The following is a 12,223-nucleotide window of genomic DNA, read 5'->3' on the forward strand; positions in this document are numbered from 1 at the left end:
CCAGCAAATGCACTCTACTAACAAGTCTTAACAGATGATTCAGCTGGCTCTTAATGAACAAAGTGTGTCTGAACACGAACTGAGTTTATATTATTCAAAGGAAAGATGAACACCTCTCTCTTCTTTCCTTGAACAAGAAAGGGCCTGACAAATATATTTGGTGGGAACTCTAACTGGAAAAGACACATGCACCCCAATGTTCACAGCAGCACTATTTACAATAGCCAAGACATGAAAGCAACCTAAATGTCCATCGACAGATGACTGGATAAAAAAATCATGGTCTATATATACAATAGAATACTACTCAGCCATAAAGAAGAATGAAATAATGCCATTTGTGGCAACATGGAAGAAAATAGAGATAGTCATTCTATGTGAAGTAAGCCAGAAAGAGAAAGAAAAGTACATGTGATATCACTTATATGTGTAATCCAAAAAGAAAAACAAAAATGACACACATGAACTTATTTACAAAACAGAGACAGACTCACAGACATAGAATACAAGCCTATGGTTACCAGGGGGAAATGAGGTGGTGAAGGATAAATTGAGAGTTCAGGATTTGTAGATACTAACTTCTATATATACAACAGATAGACAATATATTTCTACTGTATAGCACAGGGAACTATATGCAAAAACTTGTAACAAACTATAACCATAACTATAACTATATATATATAATTTGAATCACTATGCTGTACACCAGAAATTAACAACATTGTAAATCAACTATACTTCAATTTAAAAAAAAAGATTAATGTCACGCTATAAGAAACAACAACCTCTCTTCTTCCTCTCTGCCATCTGCTAAGCAGTCACAAAACTATGTGTGATCACATCTTCATCCATGTTGTCCAGGCTGGTGTCCAGATCAGTAATGTCTGCTGGGAGGTCTACTGCATGGAACATGGAATCCATCCTAATGGCCAGATGCCAAATGACAAGACCATTATGGGAGGAGTCATCTCCTTCAACACGATCTTCAGTGAAACAGGCACTGGAAAGCATGTTTGCTTACCTGGAACCCACAGTCATTGATGAAGTTTACACTGGCACCTGCCAACAGATCTTCCACCCTGAGCAGCTCATCATAAGCAAAGAAGACGCTGCTAATATCTATGCCCATGTTCAGTACACCATTGGCAAGGAGATCATTGACCTCTTCTTGAACTGAATTCAGAAACTGGCAGGCCAGTGCACAGGTCTTCAGGGATTATTCGTTTTCCACAGCTTTAGTGGGGGAACTTGTTCTGGGTTCACCTCCCTGCTGATGGAACATCTCTCTGTCAATTAAGGCAAGAAGTCCAAGCTGGAGTTCTCCATGTACCCAGTCTCCCAGGTTTCCACAGATGTAGTTGAGAAATACAACTCCATCCTCAAAACCCACACCACCCTGAAACACTCTGATTATGCCTTCATGGTAGACAGTGAGGCCATCTATGATATCTGTCATAGAAACATCGATATTGAGCACAGAATTTACACTAACCTGCATGGGATGATAGGTCAAGTTGTATCCTCCATCACTGCTTCCCTGAGGTATGATGGAGCCCTGAACGCTGATCTGAAGGATTCCAGATCTACCTGGCTCCCTATCCTCACATCAACTTCCCTCAGGCTACACAAGCCATTCTCATCTCTTCTGAGAAAGCCTACCATGAACAACTTTGTATAGCAGAGATCACAAATGTTTGCTTTGAGCTAGCCAATCAGATGGTGAAATGTGACCATCACCATGGGAAATACGTGGCTTTCTGCCTGTTTTACCATGGTGATGTGGCTCCCAAAGATGTCAATATTGCCATTGCCAGAATGAAAACCAAGCATACCATCCAGTTTGTGGAATGGTACCCCACTGACTTCAAAGTTGGCTTTAATTACCAGCCTCCCATCATGGTACCTGGTGGAGAACTGGCCAAAGCACAGTGAGCTGTGTGCATGATGAACAACACCACAGCAATTGCTGAGGCCTGGGCTCACCTGGAGCATGAGTCTGACCTGATGTATGCCAAGTGTACCTTTGTTCACTGGTATGTTTTTGAGGCATAGAGGTAGGAGAGTATTTTGAGGCCCATGAGGACATGGCTATCCTTGAGAAGGATTATGAGTGAACTGGTGAAGATTATGTTGAAGGATATGAAGAGGAAGAAGGATAGGAATAGTAAAGTAAAATATCACAAAGGTGTCCTTTTACAGGGAAGCTTATTCTGAAACATTTAAACATTGAAAAGTTGTGGTCTGATCAGTTAATTTGTATGTGACAATGTACACTCTCATTTACAATCACTGGCCTATGCTTTAAAACACAATGCTTTGTTATAGACCCAAATATCCACTTCTCTGATGGATTTGAATAAAATATTCCCTGTCTTTAAAAAAAAAACAAAAGATTACAAAGGGCCCTTTCAAGGATTAGTTTGTTGACCAAACTTTAATCAGACCTCTGAACCTTTGCCTAGGCCCATATGGATACCTCTTTGTAAAATCCTCAGCAAGAATTCTGCTGAGTTTTGCATGAGGCCTTCACCCTCCATGTCTGATCAGCCTCTATATCTAATTAGGTTTCTCATTTTCCACTCCCACTAGCAGATAATTTCTGATCCTTCTGACTTGTCTTCAGAAAAAAATCCTGTATGTGTTTTTCCCAAGAATTTCCCTAGTGCTTGTATCATATTAGTAGTATGTCATCCAGTAACCCCCACTGAGTTCCTCTGATTTAAATTCCCTCTTCCCAATTCTTTATTCTTCATTGAGCTCAGTTCTATATTGAGATTTCTCTTTCCTTATTATTATACTTCTGAATATATTTGTTTTTACAACATTAAATACTCTCCAGGTATGGTTGTCTTGTGACAGTTTTCAGAATCAGTCACTCCATACAGGGCATTAACTCCCCTCTTTGTCTATTGACACAGAAGCATGAGGAGCTCAAAGTGGACAGTTGTCAGTCTTAAGCTCCACACAGGAGAATCATGGCTCTGTCTCCTGGCAGAAACATTCCTTCTCCTGGAACTATGAATTCTAGCTGGGCAGAGCTTTATGTCATGAGAAAATGAAAAGAAAAAAAGTTCTGAAGGATAATATAGAATGTGATGCCCCTGACATTTCCACCTCTTCATCCTTGGACCTATTAACAGTACCATTACTGGAAGCTTATTCAGGACACAGGCATCTCCTGAAGAAACCTTCCACAGCCCTGCAATATACTGCCACCGTCCCGAGTGCCACTGAAGCTGAGTCTTCAAAAGGCCCTTCCCCTGTTGTATTCATCCAGCTGCTTTAGGATGGTGGTGAACAGGGTGAGATAGTGGACTCAATGGGCATGCGCCCCTAGCCTCACTTCTTTTGCTGTGAAGTGAGTTCCTTGAACTGAAGCAATCCTTCATAGAAAACTATAGAGAACAGATAAAGCATCTTTAAGTCCACATTGAGGTTTTGGCAACAACCTGCATGCAGTTAAGGCAAATCCAGACCCACTGTGTCTGTTTCAACAAGGGTAAAATGACACACAATGAAAGCATTCTGATCTAATCAACATTCCAGCAGGGGTCTGTTTGAAGACCCCCTGGAATGTGCCACATGAGAAACCCAGTACTTCTGCCGTCTTTTGGCAGATCAGGCACTCAGTCATGGTTAATGGAATTCCATTTTGATGAGACATGCATGAACTCTTGTCACTTCCACCACAGCCACCTTGTTCATGAGCTCTCTGGGCAAGGACAGGAAAAGAGGCTGACTGATACCCACAGAATGTGTCATCCTCTCTGCTTGATTGTTCTGGGGTCAAACCCTGATAAGCATTCACATGGGACACACGTATCTTTTGTTTTCCCCATTGAGAGAGGTTAATCCACAAACCTATTACACAAATTTCATTCTTACCAGTTTTCCAATCATTTTCCTTTAAAGTCCCTTTGTCCTGACTGTCAAGCCAAACCACTGCATCCTGCCCCAAATCATTATATAATAAGACTTCAGGACATTTTATCTTTCAAACAATATGCACAAGCAGGTAAACTGACTGCCTGAAATTCTGAAAGGTGAGATAATCACTGTCCATCCTCACTGTCCTTCAGTGAAGCCTCAGGAAGGGGCTGTGGCACTTCAGCTCTCCACTTTCAGGTGACACCTCTATGGTGCAAAACCATCAGTAAACAGGCTTGCATCTTTTCTTCCTGTTTCAAGGGGCCAAAGGGAACTTCACACTATGGGATACAGGTATGTATGTGAGAGGCCACTTCTTCCTGACACTTACATGTACCTGCCTGGCCTGTCTGGGCTGAATCATATATTTACCACTCCCATTTGATATAGGAGTGCTGCTGTGCATGCCCAACTTTAAGACTTGTTGGGTCAGAGAACACTTGGGTAGCTCCAGTCAAATAATGTGTTGGTGGCTCATGGTTTAATATTCAGTCTCTCATGAGGTTCAGACACAGAGCAAGAGCTGTCTCTCAAAAGGAGAGTATTAATTGGAGTTTGATAGCTGGACCTTGCTCTAAAATCCTAACTACCTATGCTGTGATTTACCTGTGGGCTGGAAAAGGCTTCAAATAGCATCCCTGTCAACCAATGGAGCTTCAAGAACCATTATGTCAGCTGGGTTACATGATGCAAGTGGTAGAATGGCTTGCACAGCATCCTGGACCCATTACAGTGCCTTCTCTTCTCCCCACAACCAACCTCAAAACTTGTAGCTTCTTGTCACTTGATGCGTGGGACTGGCTAACACACCCAAATGAGGAATATGTTGCCTTCAAAATCAACATGTCCACTGGGTGTTGTGCTTCTTAGTTTTAAGAAGGGATACAGATACAACAATCTACACTTTACCTTAAAAAGGGTATCTGGACATGTCCCACACCTTTGGCTCCTTTGAGATGGTACTGAAGCATAAGCTCCTTGAATTTTATTTGAATTCAGTCTCCACCTCCTGACATGCAAATGTCTTATCATTAAGTCTTTAGTAGTTGCTTGTCTTCCTCTCTAGATCCAAGCAGCATAACATCATAATGTAATTCATCAGTATAATGAACCAGTGCTATGTCTTGTGGGAGGAAGTAGTGATCAACATCCCTGCAAACTAAACGGTGACAAAGGCTGGAGAGTTGATACATCCCTGAGGTAGGACAGTGAAGGTGCATTGCTGGCTTCACACCTGTAAGGAAATTGCATGTTGTAGGCATTAAGGTGAGGGACATATTTGCTAGGTCAACAGCTCACTACTGTGTATCAGAGTAATTGTGAATATCCTGTATCAATAAAACCACATTTAGTACAGCAGTTACATCAGTATGTTAATCTCCCAACAATCCACTGTCGTCCTTCAATACATTTGTCCTCTGCCCAGGCCAAATAGAAGAGTTGAAAGGGGAAATTTTAAGTATTGGCTCTTTGAAGTCTATCTTAGTTCTTTAAAGCACTCAGGCCATATCTGATTGGATGTGGAACACTCTCAAATATAAAATTCTAGTTAAAGCCATTACAATGTAACCAATGTTTCCAATTCTGTCTTGCTGTAATTAGAAGATATTTTTCATTGAAATTATGCAAATTACTATAGTGCCATACATATAAGCATTCAAATTCTGGAGGGATGAAGTAGAGTGAAAAAAAAGCAATTGTCACATCTTTGGTCACAAAGTGATACTTTACCAAATTGGTATATGTTACAAATAATTTAAGGGAAGATTCCTTCAGCCCAGAAAACTTTTTTTTTAAAGAGTAAAGTTTCAAATAAAATGTCCATGGTTAAAGTTCTGATATAGTTTATTTGGTCAGTTATTTGAGGATATTAGTTATTTCTGTGGCATGAAATATTTTTATATGGGAATCTGAAAGCTAAGGAGTTGATAAATGTATCACTTCTGATTTGACAATGCACCTCAGGTAATTTAACCTACAAAATAAACCAAAATAGTTTAGCATCTGTATTTTACAAAATAAGATACAAACACTGAGATTTTCCAGAGACAATCTGGAAAATCTCAAAGTTAGCTTGAAGTCAAAAAGACTGTATGTAGAATCTGTTTCTTAGAAGCTGCCAAAATGTCAAAAGGATGAACACTTCATTAAATAGGATAACCAGCCACTGTAAAACAATAGGTTCATTTCACCCAACTGAAAAAATATTTCAAATGAAACTATATAAAGTTATATAGTTATAAATATCTAGCTTTTTTAATATCAAGAACTCAGTTTTTTTAAGGAATAAAGGATCTGAACTACAGGAAAACATTTCAAGATATAAATATTAGATTCCCAGGAAAACATTTAGCCTAAAGACTAAACTTTTCTTACAATTTCTTATCAAGAGCCACCCTCAAACCTAAGTAAAGTTTCTTGTATTAGCAGAGAAAGAATAACCAAAATTCTAGTTCTGCATCATGGTACTATTAATTCTAAGACAAAGCTTTCAAAACCTTGTGAATAATCCTTCCTATCTTAGTACTGACCACACAAGATGCGTTTTCAAATCTTGCTTTCTGATAAATCTTCTCTAACTTAAAAAAATCCATATCTGAATCACCTCAGTGTACACCTAAAAGTAACACAATATTGTAAATCAAATATACATTAATTTAAAAAAATCATGTCTTACTTTTCCCACATAAAGAACTATTTTTTACCTTATTAGTTCTGGTACTATCATTTATTAATTCTGATAAAATTTTAACCATTAGTCACTTTACTTTTAAAGAGAAAACTATGAAGTAAGCAATTTTTAACAGGCACATTATTTGGAAGCAAATTTATAAATAAATAACTTCATAACAATCTAGATGCAGGTGACTTTTTCATAGCACAAGTTCTCACATTTGAAAATGGACCCAAATTGGGTTCTGGCCAGGGAGACAGAGTGGTAGGACCATGAGCTCTCCTCTCCTTGTGACTACAATGAAACCACAACTGAATGCTAAACAACCATTAAAAAAGACTGGAAAATAGCAAAAAAAAAAAAAATCTTCTGCAACTGGAAAAATAAAGAAGGAACCACAGCAGGATGGAAGGAGGGGTGTGCTCATGATATAATTGGGCTCCGTAACCCACAAGTGGGTGACCCACAAGCTTAAGATTTGTTAAGCTGCAGAGACCCTCCCATAGTAGTGAAAGCCCTAAGCCCCACATCAAGCTACCGAGCTGAGATCCAGGCATTGAGAAGGGAAAGAGACTCCAGAACATATGATTTTTAAGGCCAAGGCTCTGATAGCCCTATGGGACTGGGAGAAATGGTGACTCCATTCGCTTGAGAAGCATACATGTAAACTCACATGCACCAGATCCAAGGGTAGAGGCAGTGATTTCATAGGAACCTGGGCCAGACCTGCCTGCTAGATTTGGAGGATCTCCTGGGGATGTGAGTGATGGCTGTGCCTCACTCAGCAGCCATAAAATTTGGTGGCAGGCATTCTGGGAATGTAAATCTACATGAGCTTTCCTGGGATCTGACATCTTGATTGGATTTTTTGTACCAAGTCCAGCCCCAACCAACAGCCTGTAGGGAAGCCTCAGGCCAAACAACATACAAGGTGGGAACACACCCCCACCCATCATCAGAATTCCTAAGCGATAAAGGCCTCTAGACACAGCCTTACCCACCAGAGGTCCAGGGCCAAACTTCACTAAGTAGTGGGCAGGCGCTGGCTCCTTCTGCCAGGAAACTTGCATAAGCCTCTATTCTATCCTTATCCACCAAGGGCAGATACTGGAAATAAAGAAAGCAAGCATCCCAAAGCCTGTGGAAGCAATCCCAAATACATAGAAAGATAAAAAATGTGAAGTGGCAAAGGATTATCTCCCAGACCAAGGCACAAGATAAAATGCCACAAGAAGAAATAAGTGATGAGGAGATAGGCAATTTATCTGAGAAAGTGTTTAAATTAATTATGATGAAGATGTTCAGAGAACTCAAGAGGAGTATAGATGCATAAAGTGAAGTTATGAGCAAAGAGTTGGAAAATATAAAAAAATACCCAGAGTTGAAGGATAAAACCACGAAAATGAACAATACAGTACAAGAAGGCAAGAATAGACTAAATGAGGCAGAAGAATGCATCAGCTAGCTAAAAGACAGATAAGTGGAAATCCTTACTTCAGAACAGAAAAAAATAAAAAAATAAGAATACAAAGGAATGATGATAGCTTAAGAGAACCCTGGGACAAAATGTAGTTCTCTAATATTTGCACTTTAGGGGTCCCAGAAAGAGAAGAGAGAGAAAGGACATGAGAAAAACTTTTGAGAGATAATAACTGAAAACTTCCCCAACATGGGAAAGAAAATAGTCATCAAATTGACAACAATTAGGGATAGGCAGAGAATATTAAAATTAGTAAGAGAAAAGCAACAAATGGCAGACAAGGGAATTCTCACAAGTTTATCAGCTGACTTTTCAACAGAAACTCTACAGGTCAGAAGGGAGTGGCATGATATATTTAAACTGATGCAAGGGGGAAACTTACAACCAAGAATACTCTATCCAGCAAGGCTTTGTTCCGACTTGAAGAAATCAAAAGCTTCATAGTAAACAAAAGCTGAAAGATTTCAGCACCACTAAACCAGCTTTACAAAAAGTACTGAAGGACCTTCCATAGTCATCAAATGAGAGAAAAAGAGAAAAATAAGAAAGAGAAAAAAAGAGAGAGACCTACAAATGACAACTTTGGCTGTTTGGGGAATTTTGTGGTTCCTTACAAATCTTGGAATTGTTCTAGTTCTGTGAGGAATGTCTTGAGTATTTTGAAATGTGTTGGGTTGAATCTGTGGATTGCTTTGGGTAGTGCGGCCATTTTGATACTGTTGATTCTTCAAACCCAAGACCTCAAGAAATCTTTCCATTTCTTTGTGTCATTTCAGTTTTCAGAGTATAAGTAACCTCCTTGGTTAAGTTTATTTCTAGATCTTTTGTTGTTTTTGATGTAATGGAAACGTTAGTACCAGTTATAAAATTCTGGCTTTGAAGTGAAAAAAAAGTGAATGAAGGGCCACAAATGGCAAAACATACTACTATTTTATGGGTGAGTTGTATTCCATTTTATATATATAAATATATATACATTTCATCTCCATTGTCTATTCAACTGTTGATGTGCACTTGGGATGCTCCCATGTCTTGGCAATTATAAATAATGTTGCTGTTAATAGTAGGGTGTATGTATCTTTTTGAGTTAATTCTTACTTTGTGGATGGCTTTGTTCCTTTGTTAACTATGTAAGTTAAAAAAGCTAAAACTCTAAACATTCTTAGAAACAATGAACAGTACATATATGTAAATTTAAAAATATATGTGCAAAAAAACTATCAAGCCATTAAAGACATAGAAGAAACTTAAAAAATATATTACTAAATAAAAGAAGCCAATCTGTGGCCAAACTCACAAAGAAGAAAAAAGAGAGAGCACAAATTAGCAAAATAAGAAAGGAAAATGGAGAAATTGTAACAAACAAAATAGAAATACAGAATATCATATGAGAATATTATGAAAAACTATATGGAACCAAACTGGATAACCTAGAGGAGATGGACAAGTTTCTGGAAACATACAGTCCACCAAAACTGAATCAAGAAGAAACTGAACACTTGAACAATCCGATCACTAGAAAGGAAATAGAAATAGCAATTAAAAACCTCCCTACAAATAAAAGTCCAGGACCAGACGGCTTCACAGGGGAATTCTACCAAACATACAAAGAAGAACTCATACCAGTCCTTCTCAAACTCTTCCAGACGATTGAAAAGGAGAGAATACACCCAAACTCATTCTATGAAGCCACTATCACCCTGATACCAAAACCAGGCAAAGACACTACAAAAAAAGAGAATTATAGGCCAATATCACCGATGAACATAGACGCCAAAATTCTCACCAAAATTTTAGCAAATAAAATCCAACAACACATAAAAAAGATTATACATCATGACCAAGTGGGGTTCATCCCAGGGACACAAGGCTGGTTCAACATACGCAAATCAATCAATGTAATACATCACATCAACAAGACAAAGGACAAAAACCACATGATCATCTCAATTGATGCAGAAAAAGCATTTGATAAAACTCAATACCCATTTATGATAAAAACTCTCGCCAAAGTGGGTATAGAGGGAACATATCTCAACATAATAAAAGCAATATATGACAAACCTACAGCCAGCATAGTTCTCAACAGTGAAAAACTCAAAAGCTTCCCACTAAAATCTGGGACAAGACAAGGATGCCCACTACAACCACTCCTATTCAACATAGTCCTGGAAGTCCTAGCCACAGCAATCAGGCAAGAGAAAGAAATAAAAGGGATCCAAATTGGAAAAGAAGAGGTAAAAGTGCCATTATAAGCTGATGACATGTTACTATATATAGAAAACCCTAAAAGGTCCACACAAAAGCTACTAGAGCTGATTGAACAATTCAGCAAGGTAGCAGGTTACAAAATTAATGTTCAAAAATCAGTTGCATTTCTTTACACTAACGATAAGTCAACCGAAAAAGAAAGTAAAGAAACAGTCCCCTTTAAAATAGCACCCAAAGTAATAAAATATCTGGGAATAAATCTAACCAAGGAGGTGAAAGAATGATACACAGAAAACTATAAACCATTGATGAAGGAAATTAAAGAAGACTTTAAAAAATGGAAAGATATTCCATGCTCCTGGATTGGAAGAATCAATATTGTTAAAATAGTCACACTGCCCAAGGCAATCTACAGATTTAATGCAATTCCTATCCAATTACCCAGGACATATTTCACAGAACTAGAACAAATCATAATAAAATTTATATGGAACCAACAAAGACCTAGAATTGCTAAAGCATTACTGAAGAGAAAGAAAGAGGCTGGAGGAATAACTCTCCCAGACTTCAGACAATACTATAGAGCTACAGTCATCAAGACAGCATGGTATTGGTACCAAAACAGACATATGGACCAATGGAACAGAATAGAGAGCCCAGAAATGAACCCACAAACTTTTGGTCAACTAATCTTCGACAAAGGAGGCAAGAATATATAATGGAATAAAGACAGTCTCTTCAGCAAATGGTGTTGGGAAAACTGGACAGCAGCATGTAAAACAATGAAGCTAGAACACACCCTTACACCATATACAAAAATCAACTCAAAATGGATCAAAGACTTAAACATAAGACAAGATAAAATAAACCTCCTAGAGGAAAAATAGGCAAAACATTATCTGACATAAATTTCAAAAATTTTCTCCTAGAAGAAATAAAAGCAAGAATAAACCAATGGGACCTAATGGAACTTACAAGCTTCTGCACAGCAAAGGAAACCAGAAATAAAACAAGAAGAAAACCTACGGAATGGGAGAAAATTTTTGCAAGTGAAACTGACAAAGGCTTGATCTCCAAAATATATAAGCAGCTCATATGACTCAATAAGAAAAAAATAAACAACCCAATCCAAAAATGGGCAGAAGACCTAAACAAGCAATTCTCCAAGGAAGACATACAAATGATCAAAAATCACATGAAAAAATGCTCAATATCACTAATTATCAGAGAAATGCAAATCAAAACTACAATGAGGTATCACCTCACACCAGTCAGAATGGCCGTCATTCAAAAATCCAAAAATGACAAATGCTGGAGAGGCTGTGGAGAAAGGGGAACCCTCCTACACTGCTGGTGGGAATGCAGTTTGGTGCAGCCACTGTGGAAAGCTGTGGAGATTCCTCAAAAGACTAGAAATAGACTAGCCATATGACCCAGGAATCCCACTCCTGGGCTTGTATCCAGAAGGAAATCTACTTCAGGGTGACATCTGCACCCCAATGTTCATAGCAGCAATATTTACAATAGCCAAAACATGGAAACAGCCTAAATGTCCATCAATAGGTGACTGGATAAAGAAGAAGTGGTATATTTATACAATGGAATACTACTCAGCCATAAAAACCGACAACATAATGCCATTTGTAGCAACATGGATGCTCCTAGAGAATGTCATTCTAAGTGAAGTAAGCCAGAAAGAGAAAGAAAAATACCTTATGAGATCGATCATATGTGGAATCTAAAGACTCATGGACAGAGAATACAGACTTGTGGTTACCAGAGGGTAGAGGGTGGGAAAGGATAGACTGGGATTTCAAAATTGTAGAATAGATAAACAAGATTACACTGTATATCACAGGGAAATATACACAAAATGTTATGATAATTCACAGAGTAAAAAATGTGACAATGAGTGTGTATATGTCCAT

The 12,223-nt window shown here is 38.3% G+C and overlaps 1 pseudogene; it reads left to right on the forward strand.

Annotated features, from left to right (window-relative positions):
* Positions 1-831: 831 nt before the first annotated feature.
* On the forward strand, positions 832-2,162 carry LOC102529262 (tubulin alpha-1A chain-like; annotated as a pseudogene).
* Positions 2,163-12,223: the final 10,061 nt, after the last annotated feature.

The sequence above is a fragment of the Vicugna pacos genome, chromosome 27, assembly GCF_048564905.1.
Source record: "Vicugna pacos chromosome 27, VicPac4, whole genome shotgun sequence".
Lineage (NCBI taxonomy): Eukaryota > Metazoa > Chordata > Mammalia > Artiodactyla > Camelidae > Vicugna > Vicugna pacos.